At 32.3% G+C, this 18,187-nt stretch overlaps 3 non-coding genes across 3 annotated transcripts; 2 read left to right on the forward strand and 1 right to left on the reverse strand.

Moving 5' to 3' along the window:
* The first annotated feature begins 12,090 nt into the window (after positions 1-12,090).
* Trnas-aga (transfer RNA serine (anticodon AGA)) lies at positions 12,091-12,172 on the forward strand. Its single transcript has one exon. It is a non-coding gene; the product is annotated as a tRNA-Ser (tRNA).
* A 2,957-nt stretch (positions 12,173-15,129) lies between these two features.
* On the reverse strand, positions 15,130-15,211 carry Trnas-aga (transfer RNA serine (anticodon AGA)). The gene has a single exon. It is a non-coding gene; the product is annotated as a tRNA-Ser (tRNA).
* Positions 15,212-17,899: 2,688 nt separating this feature from the next.
* Positions 17,900-17,981, forward strand: Trnas-aga (transfer RNA serine (anticodon AGA)). The gene has a single exon. It is a non-coding gene; the product is annotated as a tRNA-Ser (tRNA).
* The last annotated feature ends 206 nt before the right edge of the window (positions 17,982-18,187 follow it).

Below are 18,187 nucleotides of genomic sequence, written 5' to 3' on the forward strand. Positions count from 1 at the left end.
TATTTACTCTATCTATTTTCTGAACATTATCTTCATATCTTCTTTTCGAGCCATCATTGTCACTTCCTTTAATCTATTGTCTGGCCAAAAATAGCCGTGCAAATTGGCCGAATCCTTCCTTGAGTGTCAAGTGGCCCTTCTCATACATATTTAGCTAGCCATTCAAGTTATATCTATCTATTAATGATTTCTCATCTCTAGTCCTGTATCAATTCGATATTCTTTGTCTTGGCATCCTTCCATACAAATACTACTACAAAGTTGTATTTTAGTTACTCCAGCTTCTTCAACGGAGAAGCCACACATTTTTGTCCTTTGGCTACATTAAGTAGATCTTCTTCTTTTTACTACTTCTGTTGGAGTTTACCACTCCCTTTTCATTCACTCCAACAGAAAATCATCAGCTAGTTGTTACATAAGCGAACATCAATTCGAATAATCGAAATACGAAATCGATTCCCCGTACTCAGATCGTGCATGCAAAATCGATATTTACCGGTGAAACATGAAAATCGGCGCAAAATAGATGCCACGCTATGAAAAAATAGGGTTAAAATAGTACTTACAGCGAAATTCTGGTATTAAAAGCACTTTAACACTTACGAAACAATGTCTATAATTCCTAGCCACAAAGTTGGGACGCCAATATAAGGGGATGAGGGTTTAGGGTGTGAGAGTTAGGATCCCAGATAGCATGTAAACTTGTGGCAAGTTTGATTCTTCTTTGATTTTTCATTGCTGCGTCAAATATGACGAGGCAAGTTTGTGACAAGTTTGCTGCAATACTGTTATGACAAAGATGATTATTCAAGTTTGTAGCAACTTTGATTCAAGCTTAGCTTTGCACAGCCCGCTTCGATTCGGTTTTCGTTCGGCGCCCCGACTGATATCCCGCCCACGACTCCACGACAACGAAAGTGTTGCCACCCGTAGGGAAATTTCTGTGTTTGCGAGAATTTTCAACATACAATTGAAAAAGTTATCTCAAAAGGGAATTTTTGCTCCAGTCCAAATTGCACAATATTTAAAAAAATCAAAAGATTTGAAAATAACTCAAGATATTTTCACAGATTTTGTAAATAGGAGCGAATTTTTTCATAAAAGTGAGAATTTTTAAGGTAAGTTGAGGGAAAAAGCTTACTCGATGGCTGGCAACACGGGAAAAATAATCTGCTACGCGTACGCGGTGATAGTTTGTTGTTGTGGTTATGTTGATATTTTTCTTCAAGTATTTACAACTTAAATTTTCCGTACAATTCTCCGAGACTATTACCTTAATTATTATTACTAAGCTGAAGCCTATTTTCTTCATTGTTAATAGACCAAACTGCATGCTTACTGCATTACAGATTAGTACCTACTCATTTTGCTCTGGCCAACTCTGGTGGCATTGAATTGAGGTAGAGGTATGTCTTTTTATGTTTTTTTGTAGCTTCTAACTGTACTGACATACTATTTAAAATAAATTATATATTATAAAATAGATATAATAAATAAATTTTAGGTTTTATTGTAAAATTGTTACTTTAACATCTTTTTACCTCTTTTAAACATAGATTAATTCTGTTCACACAGCAAGAGTTTTTAACAATTTCTATTTGTTTCAGAGCTGATAGACAAAACCAAGCATCGGAATCTGAAGCTAGGGTGTTTAATGTAAGTTCCAATGAATAATTTTATACAATAGATTGTATTTTAGTCGAGTGATTAATAAATAGTTATATAAAATGGTATTGTACTTTTTATTCACATTGTTTTATTCAAATTGTGGCTAATATCTCAAAACAAACCTTAAGCAAGTTTGTATCAAGTTTGAAAAAACAAACTTCATGCAACAAAACAAAAACAAACCTTCAGAAAGTTTGTTATATCAAGTTTGTATCAAGTTTGAAAAAACAAACTTCATGCAAGTTTGTCACACACCAACTAGCAAGTTTGATTTAACCTTGTTGCAAGTTTGCAAAGTTGCCATGGCAAACCTGCAGCAAGCTTTCATGTTTGATGTATCAAACTTGTTGCAAGTTTGAAACAAGTTTATATTGTTATCTGGGATATATTATAGGGGTTTTGCTCGTACTCGAACTTCAGCTGTAAATAATGGGAAGCACCTTGCACATCGGGGTTGAATAATAATAAGCACAAACTTTACTGTGAGCGGTATAATCACCGAAAGAAATAGAAACAAACTACATTATTAAAACTAATAGTTCAATGGCTTGGAGTACAATCAGGCACTCTTGAAGCAGTCTCCGCCATGTCAGCTGTCAGCCGTCGGGAGAACCTACGTCACTTGGTCGGCGGGGTTGCCAAGTATAATTCTTGTTACACTTCCCAAAATCCTTTCTTAAAATGAAAGCCAATATTTCTAAAATTAAAAGCATTTTAGGCGACGTCAGACTTTCTTCCAATGTGTTCCTTAAATCGTCTTGATCCATTTCAAGGTCGAGAACTATCTTTCAGTTTCTACAATTGTCATTGATTTATTGAAATAATCACTATTTAATGTATGTACTTACCTACTTACCCCAATAACGTCCACTTGACATTCATAGGACGTCCTTTACGGACTTTGAGGAGACATTCCTCAAATGTCGTTTTTAGTATAAAGGGTACCTAGGTATACTTTGGACGTCCCAGCCAAACGTCCAACAGACGTCTCATAAAAATATAATATGGACCTTCAACATCCACCAAACATAAGGTACCTTCAATGGACGTCCAGAAGGGGATAATTGGATCTTCATCGAACGTCCATAACATCGAAACATAAAAAAATACGTCCGGTGGACGTATGTATTACTTAAAAGACGTTTGAGATGTTCCTCGGAAGTCTATTTTAGCGCTGAAATCTGAAATTATACCTACATTGGACGCAGGGCCGCCGAGAGGGATGAGCGGGCCCCGACAAAAAAGGAAAGCGAAATTTTTTTTTATAAATATAAAATTACCAATAATAAATAATAAGAAACATTTCAAATATAATTTTTATTGAATTTTTATTATATTTTTAATAGTGAAAATATTTATATTACCGTTACTCTGGGATAATTAGCAAAATACAAGGAAAAATTATTTACCAGCAATATCATTGCTGGAATCGAATCTTATTATTGTATGTATTAATAATATAGGTATGCAAAGTCCGCAGATAGTGTGCTACTTTTTTTATAAACAAAATGGCGCCCGAAAATCGTGTTTTTTTCAATTTTTGCTCTATAATCCCAAAGATTTAAACGTTACACCAAAAATACCCAAATAAAAATTCACCGCAATTAAATTCTGCATAGAGACGGGTTTTTCCCGATTCACTTCGACGAAAACTTTCCCCGGAAAAAGCGGGTTTTCCAACAAAATCTTTAATTTTCAACTAAAATTTTAGATAAGTAATTGTTAATCAATAATTAAATGACTTGGTAATGTAAAAGCCCTTTTCGTATAGATTGTAATTCCAGAAGCCGATGGAAATTGAATAAACAGTTTAACAACAATTGAATTATTAATTAAAAATTTACGGTCGCCATAATAACGACAATAATTATGATGTATAAGAATAACTATAATTTTTTCATAAAAAGACACCATACCTATTTAATGTACTTTACATAATTGAAATTGGACTATTTAAGCGGCCTCAGGAATATTTTAAAATTATAAACAATTTTTTGGCTTATAAACAAATATAATATCTCAGGAAATATTAAACTAAATTAAATTGTAAAAACGGTATTCGAAAATCAGCGGTAGGATGCTTCTTTTAAAAGAAAAAAGGTTTAATTACGACGAGTAGTTCCTGAGATACAACTGGTGAAAGTTGACCGGAATTTACGCCAAAGATATAAACAATAGCATCATAATTTTTAAACCATCACCTTTTTATTTTTGTCCTCTTTCACCACACCAATTTTCATATCTCTGTTTTTCGAATACCGTTTTTACAATTTAATTTAGTTTAATATTTCCCGAGATATTCTATTTGTTTATAAGCCATAAAATTCTTTATAATTTTAAAATATTCATTTCAATTTCAATTCTGTAAAGTACATCAGATAGGTATAGTGTCTTTTTATAAAAAAAAATCATAGTTATTCTTATGCATCATAATTATTGTCGTTATTATAGCGACCGTAAATTTTTTATTAACAATTCAATTGTTGCTAAGCTGTTCATGTAATTTCCATCGGCTTTTGGAATTATAATCTATACAAAAATACTTTTACATTACCAAGTTATTTAATTATTGATTAACAATTAATTATCTAAAAGTTTAGTTGAAAATTAAAGATTTTGTTGGAAAAACCCGCTTTTTCCGGGGAAAGTTTTCGTCGAAGTAAATCGGAAAAAACACGTCTCTATGCAGAATTTAATTGCGGTGAATTTTTATTTGAGTGTTTTTGGTGTAAATTTAAAATCTTTGGAGTTATAGAGCAAAAATTAAAAAAACACGATTTTTGGGCGCCATTTTGTTTATAAAAAAAGTAGCATACTATCTGAGGACTTTGCATACCTATATTATTAATATATACAATCATAAGATTCGATTCCAGCAATAAAATTGTTGGTAAATAACTTTTCCCAAAAATGGCCTATTCTCCGATAATCAGCCCAGACTACGTTACTTTTCTTTTCTGATTGGCAAAGATATCTATAATTTTTGAAAAATCGCATGAATTTACCAAATCACTCTCAGTGCACAAAGTTGCTAAGCCAGTTCCAGTTATCCGATCCTGTTTCATTGTGGATCTCATATAATTTTATTATGCGAGAAAGGCAACTAAAGGATCTTTGCGCTCCTGCGACTGTCACAGGTAATGTGCAAAATATCCTTAACATAACGCAATAACGACATTGAGACAAGGCGAAAACGGCGGGTCCGTTGGGAAAAATATTCCCATGAGATTTTTTTGCATAATCACATTCGTGAGACATCCCAGAATAAGGTTCAAGAAGTCGCATACGTGAAAAGTGGTTCAATTTTTTTTAACAATTTTTTTTTAATCAAATTGCAAAAGTCAATATTTTTGGCTCGGACAATTTTTTTGTAGATTTTTTGGACCATTCTGGATAAAAAAGGTCTCTTATAATTTTTCTCTAAAGTTGATCGTTTTCGAGTTATAAGCTATTTAAAATTGAAAACAAATGAAAAATGGCGATTTTCAAGGCTTAATAACTCAGTTAAAAATTATTACTATGAAAGTCAGAAAGTGACTAAATCAAAGTTTAATGCCCCCCTTACAAGATCCTGAAGAAATTTTTGTCATTATTTTATTACTAAGCTGTTATTTTTAAGTAATAATAATGAGCGCCATGCACGTGGTAGGCGGCCGTAAATGTGAGTGCAAGTAAGATGCACAATTGGACTGCTGGAGTGGCATCTCTCTCGCACTCAGCATTTACGGCCGGCTACCACGTGCATGGCGCTCAATATTTTTACTTAAAAATAACAGCTTAGTAATAAAATAATGACAAAAATTTATTCAGGATCTTGTAGGGGGGGGGGGCATTTAACTTTAATTTAGTCACTTTCTGACTTTCATAATAATAACTTTTAACCGAGTTATTAAGCCTTGAAAATCGCCATTTTTCGTTTTTTTCAATTTTAAATTGCTTATAACTCGAAAACGACCAACTTTAGAGAAAAATTATAACAGACCTTTTTTATGCAGAATGGTCCAAAAAAATCTACAAAAAAATCGTCCGGGCCAAAAATATTGATTTTTGCAATTTGATTAAAAAAAATTGTTAAAAAAAATTTGGCCAACTTTTCAGCTGGGCGACTTCTTAAACCTTATTCTGGGATGTCTCACGAATGTAATTATGCAAAAAAATCTCATGGGAATATTTTTCCCAACGTTTTCGCCTTGTCTAATTAGGAAATATTGATTCAAATATGAGATGTTTAATTTTATTAAATAAATCAGTTTTTTCTTCTTAAAATGCCCTCTCCTCAATGGCGGTTGGCTACTACAATTGCAAACTTTTCTCTGTCTTCAGCTGTTCTTATTAGCTGTTCAAAATTTAGCCCTGTCCATTGTCGGATGTTTCTTAGCCACGATAGTATTTTCCTTCGTAGCAGTCTCTTTCCCTCGATCTTTTCTTTCAGTATGAGTTGAGCTTGAGCATATTGGTACTTATTATTTCTCAGTATGTGGTCTAGGTATGATGTTTTTATAACTTTCACTGTGTGAAAAAATTCTATTTCCTTGCCTGTTTTATATGCAACGCTTCTTCGTTTTAGATATGCCATGTCCATGAAATTTTGAGGATTATTCGGTAGATCGACATTTCAAAGGTCTACAATTTATTTACGGTTGGTGTTTTAATGGTCCATGTCTCAAGTGCATAGAGAAGAGTCAACCAGATGTAGTATTTTGATAAACGTAGTCGAATTTCGAGTTTTATTCGAGAATTACAAAACAGTTTTTTTATTATTTCGAAAGATTTTGTGGCCTGTTCTATTCTCGATCATATTTCTAGAACATAATTTAGGCTGCTGTCGATCCAACATCCCAGGTAGTTTAATCTATTTACCTGTTCTGAATGTGCCCGTTTATTGTGCAAGTTTGGGGTATAGTTTGGTTTTTTCGCATTGACATCACTTTGGTTTTTTAATGTTTATTTTCGTACCAAATTGCTCACAGGTCGAGTTGGTCTTGTCGATGAGTCGCTGTAGACCAAAGTCGGAATCCGCAATCAACACCGTATCATCGGCGTATCTGATCGCGGATCCGTTGATATTTACGCTAGTAAATCAGTAAATTAAGTAAATAAAGAGTATTAATTACGCATTATGCACATAAAGTGAAGAAGTACAAAAACGAGAAGAATTACGTTTTTGGTCTGGTCGACGCCACCGGGCCCCTTACATCGCCGAGCCCCGTTAAAATGTACCGGCTGTACCGCCCTCTTGGCGGGCCTGATTGGACGTCCAATATCCATCATACGAAGTACTAAAACTTCATCCTGTTTCTATAAAGTATGTCTACACTAAATATATCGTGGTAGAGCCTCATCCAAGGAGCCAAAGAACCGCATGCGGCTCGCGATCGAGTAAAATAGCAAAAAGCTATAAATTAATATTTTGAAAATATCCATTTTCAAATAAAATTATTGTAACTATAGACCAGTAAGGATTTGTTATTAGGTGGATGTGAGAGGTGGCATTCAGATTTTTGAGGATAAAGTTAGGTGATAACTTCGTTAATAATAATTGATTTATGCTCCTTCTCAAATATGCCCGGAACATTAATAAAAAAAATTAAATATTTAAAAATTTCAAATAATTTCGTTTTTTTTCTAATTTTTTTGCTTATAACTTAAAAACTATTCATTTTAGAACAAAGTCCGATAGGAATAAAACAAAGATAATTAAATTTTCTATCAGATGCGATTAGTGAAAAATGTCTTAATTTATCACCCTTGCTTCAAAATAGCAATAAATATAAAATAAGGGGGCAAAACAAGCCTGTCTTTATTCAATGATTTTCCATCACTTAGGTTACAATTGGAACCTTCCTAATTCGCTTAGAAAATTTTTGTAATGTGCTAAAACCGTACACCAAATTTCATTAAAATTGACTAACTAGATTTTGAATAATAATTTTGCAATCTAAACTTTTTTTTTTAAATTAAAATTTTTTAAAATCTTGCACAACAAAAACTAGAACATACAAACATTTGTCAATTTTTTTACATATAAAGAAGCACTCCACCTATCTAATGCACTTTACAGAATTGAAATCGGATTGTTTAAGCAGCCTCAGCAATGTTTTAAATTTATAAACAATTTTTGGCTTATAAACAAATTAGTCCTGTGGCCAGGAGGGGGTGCTACGGGCTCCTTTATTTAGATGGACTTACCCAAGATTTTTATGTATTTTTTGAACCGTAGAACACGATTTTTTTGGGTAACAGTTGATCCGGATATCGATAAGATGGTTATAAACAAAGAACTTGAGGAATTACATAACATCGATTTTTCGAAAAACAAAACATTTTTTGTATTTCTTGGATAATTCTAAGCAAAAAATGTTCTTACAAGTTTTTTCGTAGGATGCATAGTTTTCGAGATAAACGCAGTGGAACTTTCAAAAATTCGAAAAATTGCAATTTTTGAACGCGAATAACTTTTGATTAAAAAATAAAATAGCAATTCTGCTGACAGCATTTGAAAGTTTAAGTCAAATTATACCGGTTTTAGTTATTTGCATTGCTAAAAATTAGTTTTTTTTATTATTAAACAAAGCTAGTTTTTTATAAGCCAAAAAATTGTTTATAAGTTTAAAACATTGCTGAGGCCCCTTAAATAATCCGATTTTAATTCTGTAAAGTGTATTAGATAGGTAAAGCACCTCTTTATATGCAAAAAAATTAGACAACTTCTAAATGGTCTACTTTTTGTTCAGAAAGATTTTAAAAAATTTGAACTTTTTTAGAAACATTTAGATTGCAAATTTATTATGCAAAATCTATTAGGTCGATTTTAATGAAATTTGGTACACGGTTTAAGTGTATTACAAATAATTTCCTAAGTGAATTACTAATGTTCTAAGTGCCACCAAAGTGGTAAAAAACATTGAATAACAACAGGCGTATTTTGCCCCCTTATTTTGTATTTATTGCTATATTGCAGAAAAGGTAATACGTTAAGACATTTTTGACCACTCGTATATCATACAAAATTCAATTATCTTTATTTTATTTCTGTACGACTTTGTTCGAAAACGAATCGTTTTAAAGTTATAAGCAAAGAAAGCAGAAAAAAATCGACGTTTTTCGAAATTTTTAAAAATTTTAATTTTTTATTAATGTTAAGGGCATATTTGAGAAGGACCATAAGTCAATTATTATTACTGAAGGTGTCACCTAACTTTATCTGCAAAAATCAGAATGCCACATCTCACATCCAAAAATAGACGTTTTTTCACAGATCCTTACTGGTCTACTAAGCTACAAAAAATAGTAAATTTTAAATAACTAAAATTATAAGGATAGAACTTTTCTTTTGGTAATTCTAATAATACCTACTGAATAAATCATATTCCGTATATGAGGCACAAGTTACCTACCACATGATCTTGAAGAATAACTCGGATGTACCTACTTCGGCTTTTAATGCTCCACCATCATTCACTACTGACTCGTTAGGTTAGTGCCCCCAAAAATATACCGCCCTACACCATAATAAACCGTCGGACTTCAATGAAAGTTCAGTCAAAATTTTATCATTTATGCTTTTGAGAATACTGAAAGATGAAATAAAGGAGAATAAAAAAGAATGTGTGTGTACTTTGTACGCACGTAAGAAGTTATACTTCTATTATAAGTATAATTTCAACGAAATAAATATACTAAACAGTTTATTTGTATTTTATTTAAATATTAAACTATTTTAATACTTACTTTATTAAAAAAATTTTTATTATAACAATACCGAAAATAAAAAAAAAAGAATATGAATCGTCCGGATTCGAACCTGGGACCTCTCGATCTGTCGTCGAATGCTCTACCAACGAAGCCATCATCGCTATGTTTACGTGACATCTCGGACATAATCACAAATCACGGTGACAAATAGATCAAGTGAAGTATAAAGATGTTATAATAGATACTTATTATCTTACTCCCGAGGAAGACAAATCCAAAGACACAAAAATTATAATAAATAATATATTTACTAAAAACACTAATATACCTTTAATAACTTATTTGCGCTGATACATACATAACTTGACAGATTAGCAACGAACTCTATACTGTCTGTGTGCGCATGCGCCCAGAATAATAAAAATTCACTCTCAATCGCGCCTAAAGAAGTATAACTTTAAAAATATTAAGTGGGGGTTTCCTAGGGAAATCTGCCTGAAAATCGAATTTTCTCTCTTATGCCATATTACGAAGCGATAGAAGAGTACTGAATCCATTTTTAAAAATTTTAGCGTAATGGCTACCGGTGCCCTAAGGGTGTTAATTATGACTTCAACATGTAATACTTAATGTTAATATTTTCTCCTTCATGCCATGCATTTTGTCAATTTACCCTGGTAGTCCACTCGGGTTAGACGATCAACAGGCCTAACCTTGCATTAGGAGCTGCCCCAAATTTTATTTTTCTTATTTTTCTAATCTTTAGGGAGGGTTAATATTAGTATAAATTTAAAATCTCGACTGAATTCCACCGTTGCGTTAGCCGCCATCTTGATTTTAAACGAGAACCGTTTTTGCTCAATATCTCCGCCATTTTCAATTTTTTGACAAAAAGTGTACAAACTGAAATTGTTGAAAATGCGATTTTCTATAATTTCATTTATTATAATTTTTTTCGTGCGGTCGATATTTTCCGAGTTATGAGGGGAAAATAGTGATAGTTGGAGCATAATTATTGAATTATTGAATTATCTCGTTTATTATTAGGTTTACAACAAATATGTACCTATATAAAAATGAAGAGAATTAAATTCTACACAATTTTGATCCCTTTCATTTTTTTGCTAAAATTAATATTTAAGGTAGTACGTATGCGGTAATGGCGCGAGCGTAAGACCGAATTGATTTTATAGCAATTGATTTTGTTCAATATCTACGCCATTTTGAACTAAAATTGTTCAAAATATAATTTCCTACAATTTCTTTTCAACAATTTTTTTCATGCGGTTGATATTTTTCGAGTTACATGGGAAAATAGTAAAACGTTGTGGGAGGAGCATAATTATTGAATTGAATTTTGTTTCCGAGCTGCCCCAAATTTTATAATTATATCCTTTAGGAGAGATCAATAGTAGTGTAAATTTAAAATCTCGACTGAATTCCGCGGTTGGATTAGCCGCCATATTGATTTTAAATGAGAACTGTTGTTGCTTAATATCTCCGCCATTTTCAACTTTTCGACAGAAATGGTGGGAAAGAAAATTCTTGGAAATGCAACTTCCTACAATTTCTTTGGCACAATTTTTTTATACGATCATTATTCTCCGAGTTAAGAGGGAAAATAATGGAAGCGGAGGGGAAGCATAATTATTGAATTGTCTCATTTATTATTAACTTTACGACATAATTGTACATAAACAAAAATAAAGAGAATTATATTTTATACAATTTTTGAAACTTCCAATGAAACGTCAACCAAACTAAGTATATAAAAGACATAAAAAGACATTATATGCATTAAGTTCACTTAATTTTATTAACTAGCGGGTTTTATTGGTCGATATTTTAAGTTTAATGTCAGCTAATATAATATCGTGATGTTTCAACAATTTTTTTTTTAATTTTGGACCCTGTTGGGGGGAATTTTCCCATTTCCCCCCCTTGTAGACCCGCCACTGGTTCTCTCAAAAAATTGTAGTAAATCGTAATTGCAACAATTTCAGTTCTTAGACTTTTAGTCGAAAAGTTGAAAATGGCGGAGATATTGAACAAAAACAATTGCTACAAAATCAATCAGGTCTTACGCTCGCACTTTTACCACATACGCACTACCTTAAATATTTATTTTATCAAAAAATGAATGGCATCAAAATTGTGCAAAATTTAATTCTCTTCATTTTGTATAGGTATATATTTGTTGTAAAACTAATAATAAACGAGATAATTCAATAATTAAATAATTATGCTACAACTGTCACTATTTTCCCCTCATAACTCGGAAAATATCGACCGCACGAAAAAAATTATAATAAATGAAATTATAGAAAATCGTATTTTCAACAATTTCAGTTTGTACACTTTTTGTCAAAAAATTGAAAATGGCGGAGATATTGAGCAAAAACCGTTCTCGTTTAAAATCAAGATGGCGGCAACGCAACGGTGGAATTCAGTCGAGATTTTAAATTTATACTAATATTGACTCTCCCTAAAGATTAGAAAAATAAAATTTGGGGCAGCTCTTAATGCAAGGTCAAATGCTATCCCGACTGGGCTATTGTTCAATTCTAAATTTACATTTTTTGCTTGTCTCTTATGACATATTCAGTACACAAAAAGTCATGAGGGATAAAATCGTGGTTGAACTTATCCAACGGTCTATTAGTCTATTATAATAAAATTGTGAAGGAAAAAGAGAGACCGAAAATATTCGGATTTTGTGTTTTAGCAGCAGTCATGGCCGAGCGGTTAAGGCGTCTGACTAGAAATCAGATTCCCTCTGGGAGCGTAGGTTCGAATCCTACTGACTGCGAACTCTTTTTATAAGATTTCTAATTATTATTAAATGACTAAAAATGTAGTTGATTTTCTCTATATAGGGTGAGGCAGATAAAAAGCCTATTAGAAATATCTCGAGAACTAAAGGCAACTGAATTATTAAAATTGGAATAAGGGGGTTTTGAAGACTGATCTATTTAATGAACATATTTTTATCTATTTGGTACTTTCGGTTATACCGGAAGTTGCTTATAACTTCGTTTTTTTTTTAAATGGGACACCCTGTATCTTTTTACATTTTTGGATTCTCCTCGATTTCTTCTTTCTTAAAATATAAGGTTTTGTAACATTATACAGGCTAGGTTAAAAGATAATTACGTTTTTTTTATTAATTTCGCAGCAATATTCACACCCTGTAGGATTGTAGTAGTTTGACATAATAAATCCTATTTATGTTCAAATGATTTTTAATATAGTCTACTATTGTTAACAAATATTAGTATAGCTAAATTTTTAATTTTAGTATACAGGGTGGGTCGAAACTCGGAATGAGTATTTTCTGAGTTTTCTTAAATGGAACACCCTATATTTTAGTATTGTAATGAAATGATATTTTATGGTACTTTTTTATTTCTTAAGCATTCCCTATACCTTACTGCTTTAATTTCTGCTTAATTGGTAATCGCACCAACAATCTTAACTTCCATGGTATTTTGATAGCTCAACCATTATTGGCAATTTTAAGTATCAGTCTAGATTAATATGTATTTATTTCAAAAAAATTATTTGTGATTAAATATTTTCACGGCCAACCTAATACAATTTCACATATTTTGTGTTGCAATTAATGTTTGGCTTGAATCACCAATAACCCACAGATTAAAGCAGTTAGGTATAGGGAATGCTTAAGAAATTAAAAAGTACCATAAAATAACATTTCATTACAATACTAAAATACAGGGTGTTCCAATTAAGAAAACTCAGAAAATACTCATTCCGAGTTTCGACCAACCCTGTATACTAAAATGAAAAATTTAACTATACCAATAATTAATAACAATAGTAGAATATATTAAAAATCATTTGAACATAAATATAGTTTATTATGTCAAACTGCTACAATCCTACAGGGTGCGAATATTGCGACGAAATTAATAAGAAAACGTAATTATCTTTTAACCTACCCTGTATAATATTATCTGGTTAAACTCACTAAAATATGGAAAGATACGGCCATAACCAGGAACACGAAACTGCGCCTGGTACGGACGCTTATCTTTCCTATCGCTACCTATGCTTCAGAAACTTGGACCATTAGAAAGTCCGACTCAAGACGTATAATGGCCTTTGAAATGTGGGTATACCGTAGAATGATGCGCATACCCTGGACAGCACATCGCACAAATATCTCAATATTATCAGAACTCGACATCAACACCAGGCTTACCACCATCATCAACCAAAATATATTGAGGTACTTTGGACACATTACCAGACGAAGAGAAGGCATGGAGAGGTTGGTGGTTGAAGGCAAGGTAGAGGGTAAAGAACTCGAGGAAGATCGCCACTCCGATGGTCAGACCAAATAAAATGCGCCACCGGTTACTCTCTGTCTGAGGCAGCACACCGCGCCCAGGAGAGAGAAGAATGGATAGCAACCATTCGTCAAATACCATAACGTCACCACATCCTTACGAAGGATAAAGGATAGAGGAGGAGGTATAATATTACAAAACCTTATATTTTAAGAAAGAAGAAATCGAGGTGAATCCAAAAATGTAAAAATATACAGGGTGTCCCATTAAAAAAAAACGAAGTTACAATCAACTTCCGGTATAACTGGAAGTAACAAAGGGACCAAAATATTTTCATTAAATAGTTCACACCTCAAAACCCCTGTATTCCAATTTTCATAATTTTCTTTCCTTTAGTTCTCGAGATATTTCTAATAGGCCCTTTATCTGCCTCACCCTGTATTTCTATTAGGGATCTGAAGATTATGTTATAGTCGGTTCGCTAAACTCAGACACAACTGGCTAGTGATTTTAGTAAATAATTTTGCCAATTTCGTAAAATTGTCAAAAAAAATAATTACTAAATAGTTAGTAATTTTGCCAAATTTGCCAAAATTGACAAAAAAACAAAAAAATTACCAACTAAAATCACTAGCCAGTTGAGTCTGAGTTTAGCAAACAGACTATACAAGCACACGTTTGTATCATGAACCATTTGTTAAAACAACAGTACCAAACAATTATTGATTCTATGTGGATATAATTAATTCAAATTGACCGCTGAATATAATAGAATAATAATGTTGTAACTAGCATTTTTGGCAACTTTTTTATGCCCGATCTGCCAATATGATTGTTGTGGCTAGAACTGCATTTATACGTTGATTAAATACACATTCAATCAACGATTTACATATAAGAAAAATTTCAAATGAAATAATGCCGAAAATTTAAAAAATATTTTAATTATTTGTAGAATAAGAGTAACTACAATTGCTACAATGTTATTCGCCGCGTAACTGTTGTTACAATTTTATTCGCCGCACTTTACCGATAATTTTTTGCAGGTAGTATAGGTCCTACACGTGTGTCGTGTACTTACAAGATTATCCGATAAACTTTATATTTATAATATCAAAAACTGTAACTGCAACAGTTCAAAAACCTATCCACTAATCAAAAAAAGTAAACCTTATTCTAAAAGATAAGTTCAACATGTATATATTTAAGTACTTACTTACTTCTTACCCTCAAAAAATGTCACATGCGTATAAAAAAAGAAATCACAGAAATTGGTATCTTTTTTTATCATTTCTGAAGAATATCATAAATGCTGGTTACAATGTTATTTTTTGCAGGGATCGGAATTGTTCATGTTATAAACGCCTGCTTATAATATTATCTTCTAATACCTAATAAGTCTTAGAGAAAAATCAATTATTAATCATTAAAACATTAAAATCTTATAAAAATAGTTCGCAGTCAGTAGGATTCGAACCTACGCTCCCAGAGGGAATCTGATTTCTAGTCAGACGCCTTAACCGCTCGGCCATGACTGCTGTTAAAAACAAAATCCGGGAATTTTCTCTTCATTGACCATATGGTGACAGATTTTTTTTTAGTAGGGGAGCCCAAGCGGGGATTTTTGCAGTTACTCGAGCGCATCAGATTGTCACATGGGGAGAAACTTTGTACGCTGTAAATGTACCTCTACCATATATTGGATCTTAATACAGGTAAGTTCGTTAAGGGAGGTCCGAAAAAAAATTATATCCTTAGAAAAACTAAAAATCGTCAGATTAAGATAAGGTAAGTTAAGTACATGCAAAACAGAGTATATTTCAAAAATCTGACGATTTGAGCAGGGCGCAAGGAAATGGGTGAGTCAGAAAGTTTCACAAAAAACAAGCGAATATTTCACGAAATGAACTTGAGATCGAAAACATAAAAAATACGTGTTCAATATTTTCAAAAATCTATCGAATGATACCAAACACTACCCCCCACGGAGAGGGTGGTGGGTAAATTTAAAATTTTAAATACGAACCCCGCGATATTTCGCAAAATGAATATCGGATCGAAAAACTGCAAAATACACGTATTAAATATTTTTGAAAAATCTATCGAATGGCACCAAACACGACCCCCACGGAGGTGGAGTGGGTGGGTGGTTACTTTAAAATCCAAAATAGGAACCCCCAAGTTTTATTGCAGATTTGGATTTTTTACGTAAAAATAAGCTACTTTTATTCGAGACATTTTTTCGAATTATGGATAGATAGCGCTTTAATCGGAAAAAACAATTGTTGGAAATGGAAAATTAAATTAAAAAATGAAAAGTCCCCCACTTTCTGGAAAACTTAACATAACTTTTTTTGGTTATAGAACCTACTCTTCACAACCCAATAGGTCCCCATAACGCTCGAGTAGCTGCAAATTTAGAATACTTTCCTCCCCTACTGTTAATATTAAGCATCAATTGTAATTTCCATTATCAAATTTTGAATTCCAATTCCATGTCGAAAACTTCAAATTTTACATGATAAAAGAGTGAGTTTTTTTCAAGAATCGTGGAAGATATGCCGCATGAGCTAAGGCTGTGGGAATCATCATCAGCATCATCATCATCATCCAACCAATTCACGTCCACTGCTGGACATAGGTCTCCCCCAATTGTTTCCACACGGTTTTATGCTGATTGTTTCCAGTTTTAGATTTGTTGCTAGGAGGGATCATGATGTAATATTATTCGCTTAAATATTCTGCTCACTCTACTTTGAATAACATCCCAGCTAACAATGTTCGTATATGTAACGTCAAACAAACGTCAACATTTTTGGGAGAAATTATATATCAAAAGTTACATCAAATTTTACCTAAAATATACGTATAAAAGTCACAGCGATGTTACGTAACCATTCTACATTATTTCTACGTAACCTTTTTAACGTCACAAAAACGTCACTTTTTAGGAGATTTTTGGGTATAAATAATATTTATAAATAGGACTTAAAATTATTGCGTAAATAAAACCACATACATGATGCTGACACATTTATTAAATATTTGAAATAAACATTTATTATATATTTGACTTTTATGTGAGAGAAAGAGACAAAATTATTAACAGCTACTTTATATTACAATACATAACATACCCTTCAAGCTTGAAGTAATCTTCATTCGTAAAGTGTAAACTGCATACTTTCATATAAGGACTAGGCTGCTTCCCCATTTTTAGAAGATATTTCCATACATTTCGTTTTTCAAACTAAACTATCATTGAATAGAATTCTATTTTGTTTATCCTATTTAGGGAAATAATGAAACGATAAATTATTATTAGGTACGCTTTATTCCAAGAATCACATTGAGGCACACAACAATAATAATTGGATTTTTTTGATTTAATTCCATAAAAACAAACACGATTTTAATCACGGAAATGTAAGGTTAGGTATTAATGAAAGGTTCGAAATAAATACGCGATGGCGCTGCAATCTCAAACGAGATCTATACGTGTCTATACCTGCCAAAAAGCCACGTGTTAGAGACGAATAAATTTATATGTATTAAAACCTACCAAAGAGCCACGTTTCAGAAACGAATAAAATTATACGTATAATATACGTATTCAAATTTCGTATCAGTAACGTCATTTTTTGATAGATGTTACGTAACAATACAAAAAAACCTAAATTTAACGTTAATGTAACGTTATCTTGCTAGCTGGGATGTTCAAAGCATTGCCTCTTCGTGATGCTAACTGCTGGTCCTGAAAACGATAATCTTGATTGTAATACAAAAAAACCTGTTCCTTTTTGTAAAGGACACCGCACACATCTTATAGAAAATCTAATGTCACTCAAATGAAATAACAGTTACGTGAATAGATTCCTCTCTAAATTACGATCATTTCATATCATTTAGCCAAGTCTGAGTTTTTTATAGACACACATAAGTTAAATAAGACCTACATCAGTAAGAGAGAGAAAAGAAATTTTGTTAATAAGTCTTTTGTGAATGAGTTCATACATCTTAAGGTCTTATCTTATTTTTTGTGAGGATATTTTGTCCAAAAAAATTTGTGGAGATTATTTGTCCGGGATTTTTTGTGGGGATTTTTGTCCGAAGATATTTTGTGGTGATTTTTTGTCCGGGCATTATTTGTCTGGGAATTTTTTGTCCAGGGATAATTTGTGGGGATTTTTTCCGGGATTATTTGTCCGGGGATTATTTGTCCAAACCCCGTCATGGCCGAGCGGTTAAGGCGTCTGACTAGAAATCAGATTCCCTAGGGAGCGTAGGTTCGAATCCTACTGACTGCGAAAAGTTTTTATTAGTTTATAACTTTCGGAGCTATTCCCTGGTCATAAATATATGTTTAAATTCTATTATTTTTTCCTGGGATTCGTTTTCTTTTTGACATATTTTCCTTCTTAATATTGTCTTTTTAAATTGAATTTTGTCTTCTATATTTTTGTGATTTGTGGTAAAATTGCTTTTTTCGAGTTACATCGTGAGAAAGCTCTTAG

Source organism: Diabrotica virgifera, chromosome 4 (genome assembly GCF_917563875.1).
Source record: "Diabrotica virgifera virgifera chromosome 4, PGI_DIABVI_V3a".
In the NCBI taxonomy this organism is placed as follows: Eukaryota; Metazoa; Arthropoda; class Insecta; order Coleoptera; family Chrysomelidae; genus Diabrotica; species Diabrotica virgifera.